The sequence below is a fragment of the Orcinus orca genome, chromosome 14, assembly GCF_937001465.1.
Source record: "Orcinus orca chromosome 14, mOrcOrc1.1, whole genome shotgun sequence".
Lineage (NCBI taxonomy): Eukaryota > Metazoa > Chordata > Mammalia > Artiodactyla > Delphinidae > Orcinus > Orcinus orca.
In genome coordinates, this window is record NC_064572.1 from 55467107 (window position 1) to 55473294 (window position 6188).

Consider the following 6188-nt stretch of genomic DNA (forward strand, 5'->3'; position numbering starts at 1 on the left):
TTTGCATTGCAGATTAGCAGTGAATATTTTTTAGTTTAAGTATGTACCAAATATTGCATGGGACGTGCTTATATTTAAAAAATTATTTATCTGCAGGCAAATTTAACTGAGCATCCTCTCATCTGGCAAACTTACTCCCCAGTCCATGGCTGAGCAAAGCAGTCGTACACTCAGTCTCAGATGGTATTAGCAATCTTTCCTCCAGAGCTCTTGTTGGGTTGGCCAAAACTTTGTCATGTCTTTATCCTGGTCTATGGCTCTCTACACAATCCTGATTTGTCTCCTTTCCCTTCCACAGGTGTTACTCTCCAATAAATTTTCCACACTTCTAACTCCATTTCAGCATCTGCTTCTCAGAGAACTCAACTTCGACAGTTGGTATCAAGAATGACCTGAGAAAGCAAGTGACGAAACAAAGGTCTGGGGACTGGATCACTCACCACCCAGATGGTTATGAAGACCCACATCCCTGGTGGTAGGTAGTGTGCAGATAGCCCTTGGCATTAGATGGTGGCCCAGTTGTCAGAAGGTTCATCAAGAGTGAGCTGGGATGGCATGTAGGCAGGGGGGAATGTACTGATTCAAGCATTTGAAATGAACATTGGGATCTGTAAGTATAAGGATGATGGAATTAGATGATTATCATTAAGTTCCTTGATGCCCTACAGGAAGATAATGAAAAACTGAGAACAGTTAACCGTTGAAACTAAGTGTGAAAGGAATCTCTACAAAGAAGCCCTCCTACTGTGGGTGAGCAGAAAAGCTGAAGATGGAACGCAGGATTTAATCGTGTCACAGAACATCAGAAACCATTGAATGTTCAACCAAAGCGGGGCTGTTATGCCAAAGGCACGGCCTAGTTGGCAAAACCTGGGACCATGACATATGGGACTGGAGCATTTGGGTGGTTGCTCCCCAGACGCCTCTGAACCTTCTGAGCCTGTCGGCGCAGCTCACCACTCTCAGGTAAGAACTAGCACGCTTCTGCGCATGTAGACCGTACAGAGGGCTTACCGTGAAAAGACAGCACGTGGCTCCCTCTTCCTCTCCTAGACATTGGGCCTATCATCAGGGTTAAGTCACAGCATAACCCAGCCAGGGATATGCTGTGCCTGATAAGGGAAGAAAGGGGCCACAACCCCAAAGGAACTGCAAGATGGGATCGGGTGGTGGATCAAGGGGACTGGAACATATGCCTAGATAAAGGAGAGTGGTTTTTTTTTTTTAAACTTTGGTCACTCTCTTAAGATACAGGAAACACCCCAGGAAACAATACAAACTTGCTGCTAGGGCGGCTTCTAGAAGCCTGGAGAAAACGATGGCCCATACTGAACGGTGCACATGCAGACACAGACGAAGAATGAAAAGCCGCAGGGAAGTGGGCTTGCAGGGGTGGTTGTATTAGTGAGCCCAGAAGACCCATCAGAGGACACACTATCTCCCAAGGCCACTGAGAATGTGCTGGAGAGAAGGGAGTGGCCAGCGTCACTAAGCGGTTCAGTGGTGGCACTCCTGGGGCCAGGGCTGACGATAGAAGAATCCATCACAAAACTTGGCTCACTGATGGCAACGGGGATGTTTCTTCCCGCTTCTGGGCTGAATGGTGGCCACTGGGTGCACACACACACACACACACACACACACACACACACACACAAACACACACACACACGGTTGGCCAAAAGTTTGTTCGGGTTTTCCCGTAAGATGTTACAGAAAAACGCGAACGAACTTTTTGGCCAACCCAATATATATCCACCTCCTAGTTCCTGGAATCTGTGAACATTACCTTATTTGGAAAAAGAGTCTTTGCCTATCTGAATAGGTCAAGGATCTGAAGCTGAAGAGATCATAATGGATTATCTGGATGGGCCTTAAATGTAATCTCCTGAGAGGCACACAGAAGAGAGAGACACAGAGAAGGCAGAGGAGGCGGAGACTGGACTTACGCAGCCACAGCTAAGGATGTCCAGAGTCCCCAGAAGCTGGAGGAGAAAAGTAACCAATTCTCCCCTGGAGCCTTCAGAGGGAGTGCAGCCGTGCTGACTCCTTGCTTTTGGACTTCTGGCCTAGAGAACTGTGAGAGAATAAAACCACCCACGTTTGTAATAATTCGTCGCGGCAGCCACAGGAAACAAATACACTCCCCTTTTCTTTTCACAACTGACACTCCCCAGTCTTTTCCACTCCGAACTACAATTCTGCATTTGCTTTCTGGAGACCCCAACCTGCAACAGCATGATAGAATACAACTAAATTGTTTTCCTGGGGAGAGTATATAGGAAGGATACTTAGCCCAGTCTTGGGGGAGTGGGAGGGCTTTCCGGAGACAGTGACATCTCAGGTGGCCTGAAGGATGGGTAGAAGTCAGCCAATAAAGACATGCCAAAGAGAGTGTAACATACTCAAGGAAGCAAAAACTACCCAGTATGGGGAGGAGTTGTGGGAGATAAGGGCAGTGAGGCAAGGAGAGGCCAGATCAAACTGGGCTTTGCAAGTGATCTGGGTCTTTGTACCTAATCCTAAAAGGATTTTAAACAGAGGGTGCCATGATCGCGGCATTTCACTAATAAAGATTAATTCCTTTGGCTTAAAAGCATTGCCAGCACACAGCTATTCCTGGGACAGATACCACAGTAAAACCTCCTCGTGTATCAACGTCCTTTGTGTGACGAGCTGTATCCAGTCCTATCCTAAGAATGTTTTTGCTGGGGAGATGGAAACATTATGATGGCCTCAGGCAGCCCTTGCTTCAAAATTTGATAAGGACAGTTCACAGCCTCTTCTCAATCTTAATATAATAAAGCGCTATGCAAAGGCAGTTTCGAGTCCTCCCTTCCTTCCAACAAGCTGGGTAACCCTAAATCCCTTCTGAAGAGACATTCTGGAGCTGTCTTTGGCCGTGGCCTTCAGGACAAGAAGAGTTTTCAACACAGGGAGGAGTAGAAAGGATGCAGAAAACAGCACCACCATCTGCCACCTTGGAATCCTCCCCAGGGACTGAGCCCCCGGGGACTGCAAGGTGTCATTATCTCACCAGCAAGTGAGCTAGCACAGCTGCAAGATATGACCAGTCCCAGGCAGGAAGAGACATCAGCACCCACTCTAGGAAGGCCTGGCCTCCACAGGAAATTGTTACCTTACCTCCCTTGGGGAACAAAGAACACACTTGGATGCGGCATCAAAAACGAGTGGCCTGAGGGCCATATCTGCTGTACTTTCTTTGGTCCTCCAGTGCTATTGTTGTCATTTGTTATGGAACCAACATTCATTTTAGAAGAGTTCATGGGACGGTCCAGACTTCCGGGTTCTCTTGTCAAATCAGGAGCCCTGGCTTTAATTCACCCGCATTCCTGCAGTGACTAGAGTGCAGCGGCCACCCCCTTCACAAGGGACAAGCCAGCTTCCATCTACACTGCCCCTGCCCTCCCGATTTTCTCCTCATCACAGAGCCGAGTGTTTTGTTTTTCTGATGCAGGTCGAAGAAATATTTATTCCCAGCCAAAGTGGGGGAATGAATAGTACATTGAAAAAACCAGAACTTCGAAACAAGCAGACAAGGCTACACAGTGTTTTTCCTCTGACAGCAGCCAGCTTCATTCATTGAATTCACGTGACCAAGTTTGTGACCCTTGATTTAAGTGTTTCTGGGGCCTCAGCACCCCCGGCCTCCTGGTCCAGTTCCTCTGTTCTGCCTGCAGCTTCCCTCCCACCCTCCAGGATGAGCCTCCAGGCCTTGCCTGTATCCCGGTGGCCGAGCATCACTGCAGAGTGGAACCACACCAGAGATATATCAGGGGAGACGTTCCTGGGTCCCTGGGGAACGGCAAGCTTCTGGGAAGAAGCCACAGACAGAAATACTGGGGGAATGGCAGAGAGAACTTTGGCAGAGTGGCTCTGACCAAAAAGGAGATTATTTCAGTTACCTCTTTCTTCTTTGCCTTCCCTAAGTTATGGTTAACACACCCGGGCACCCAGTCTAGAATTGCCTCACTGTTCATTGTACCGAGAAATGGAACTAGAGTCTGCTCCTGAATTACCCTTCCTCGTTCAAAACCACTGGGGCAGGAGTGTGATGGGGGTTGGAGTGGCTGATAATTGACCCAGGAGCTCGCAGGCAGGGTGGCCTCGTGGTGGGAGGGGTGCAGTTTCATCTGCTAATTCTCCAGGCCAGAGTGTCCTGCAGGGTGGCGTTGGGGTGGGACAGGTGAGAGGTGGAGCAGAGCTCCCTGGCAGGGAACGTTTCATCACTGATATTGTTCAGAATCTCCGACACAACTCGGTACTCACTAATTCGGTGTTGGCAACAGTGCTTTCTATTCTGTTTTATTAGTGCCTGTAAATCCTCTACAGAAAGGGCGCCCTCTTATCGCTTGCACCCAGGGCAGCCCACCCACCCTCCTCTACCTTGAAGTGTCATTGCTCCCCTACCTCCACTGAAGCTCCATGGTCCTCCCAGAGCCACACAGAATGAGCCTATTAAACCAGACCTCGCTAACTCACATCCCATCTGATTGAATCCTCCCAGCAACCCGCAAGGTCCTGTAATCATGCTCACTTTTTCAGATGAGGAACTGGGGCTTAGGGAGGGGAAGTGACTCTCCCAAGGTCACAACTAGGAAGTGGTGAAGGACAGATGAATCCAGGTTCTCAGGACTTCAAGTGCTTGTGCTGTACTGACCCGCTCACCCACTTGGTTTCTTTCCGAGCAAGCTCCCAATCTTGCCCACTTCTGGCCTGGCACCCGCAGTTTCTGTTTCAGCCTCGGCTGGCCCACTGAACGGAGCGCCAGGGCATCTCTTCCCTGACTCAGACCTTTGCTTTTCTTCTCCACCAAGTTTAGGATTCTCTCTCTTTCTGTGTTGCCTCTAGAGTTCCCCAGGAAGATTCCCCCACCCAATCCAACCTGGCTGGAAGGAGGTCCTCCTACCTTGTGTGTCTGCCCATCTTCTGTGAATACGATTTGAACTGCCTGGTAATGCCTGTGTGTGGGCAGGGGCCGGGGGGAGTCTGGGGGTATGGAATGGTATAGATGCATGGGATGGGGCAGTCCTATTAGGACAGAGTAGGTAGGTAGAGATACCGGGAGAAAACTAGGAGTAACAGACTTGCCTGTGCATGCTTTATAAGCACTGCTTCCACACAGGTTTCCTGCCTGCAAGACCATTCCTTGAGTTGGCCTTTCCTCTTCCTGCCTAATGCTATTCAGGAACAATTCCTTTGTTTTGCTTCCTGAACGCACTGTCAGTGCTCAATCCATCAGTGCAATTCCCCAGCAGCAGAATAATAAAGAGGCATTCCTCCTTGGCCCTTCACTAGGTCCTCTCTCTTGTCTCTCAGACCCAGGACCTTAGGAGCCAGGCATGGGCACCTGCCACCCCTGTGCTGCTATGCAGGGAGGACAGCTTCTAGGACACCAGGAGCTGCGATGACCTAATACGAAAGAAGGAACAGGGAAAAAGGTATATTTTAAATGAACAATGCCATTTAAGTACTACAAAATGGTTTTAGAAGTGGATTTTAACTTCATAAGTAATGCATATTCATTGAAGAAAAATTAGAAAATCTATTTATGCAAAAAGATAAAAATCTCACCACACATATGGGAACCATTGATAATCTCTGATTGCATATTCTCCAAGATTTTTCCCATTAATATGATTATGTATGTCATGTATGTGTTTTTATAACAAGCATGAGAAGTACAGGCAGTTTTATAACCTGCTTTTCTAAGGAATTGATTATTACACCTTCGGTATAGTTCAGTCATCTTCCAGAGATACAGGTTTCCCTATACTACACTCTAACTTTTTGTAATTTAATGCATCATTTACCACACAAGTGACTATAGGTGGGCCAGGAACGAAAAGAATTAATTTTTTTAAATTATTATTTCTGACCTAAGGTCGGCCTATTATGTGCTGTATGCACCATCTCATTTAATCCTTACATTAAATTGATTTATCGCTCTCATTGTATAGGTAGAAAAGAACCCTGGGCTTAGAGAGGTTCATTAACCTTCCCAAGGTCACACAGCTGGGAATCGGCAGATCTACTCCTGTCTCTTTGACATCAACATCAGGCTCTTTCCAAATTAATGATGTCGATGAAATAGACCTTGACCTGGCGCAGGCAGGAGACATGTGTAGCAATACTGATCATGTGATGTAGACCGTAAAAGAAAGCAC

At 47.7% G+C, this 6188-nt stretch overlaps 1 long non-coding RNA gene across 1 annotated transcript; it reads left to right on the forward strand.

The window, feature by feature from the left end:
• Window positions 1-302: 302 nt before the first annotated feature.
• On the forward strand, window positions 303-5458 carry LOC125960951 (uncharacterized). The gene is made up of 3 exons (XR_007471148.1): window positions 303-475; window positions 4873-4975; window positions 5341-5458. It is a non-coding gene; the product is annotated as an uncharacterized LOC125960951 (long non-coding RNA).
• The last annotated feature ends 730 nt before the right edge of the window (window positions 5459-6188 follow it).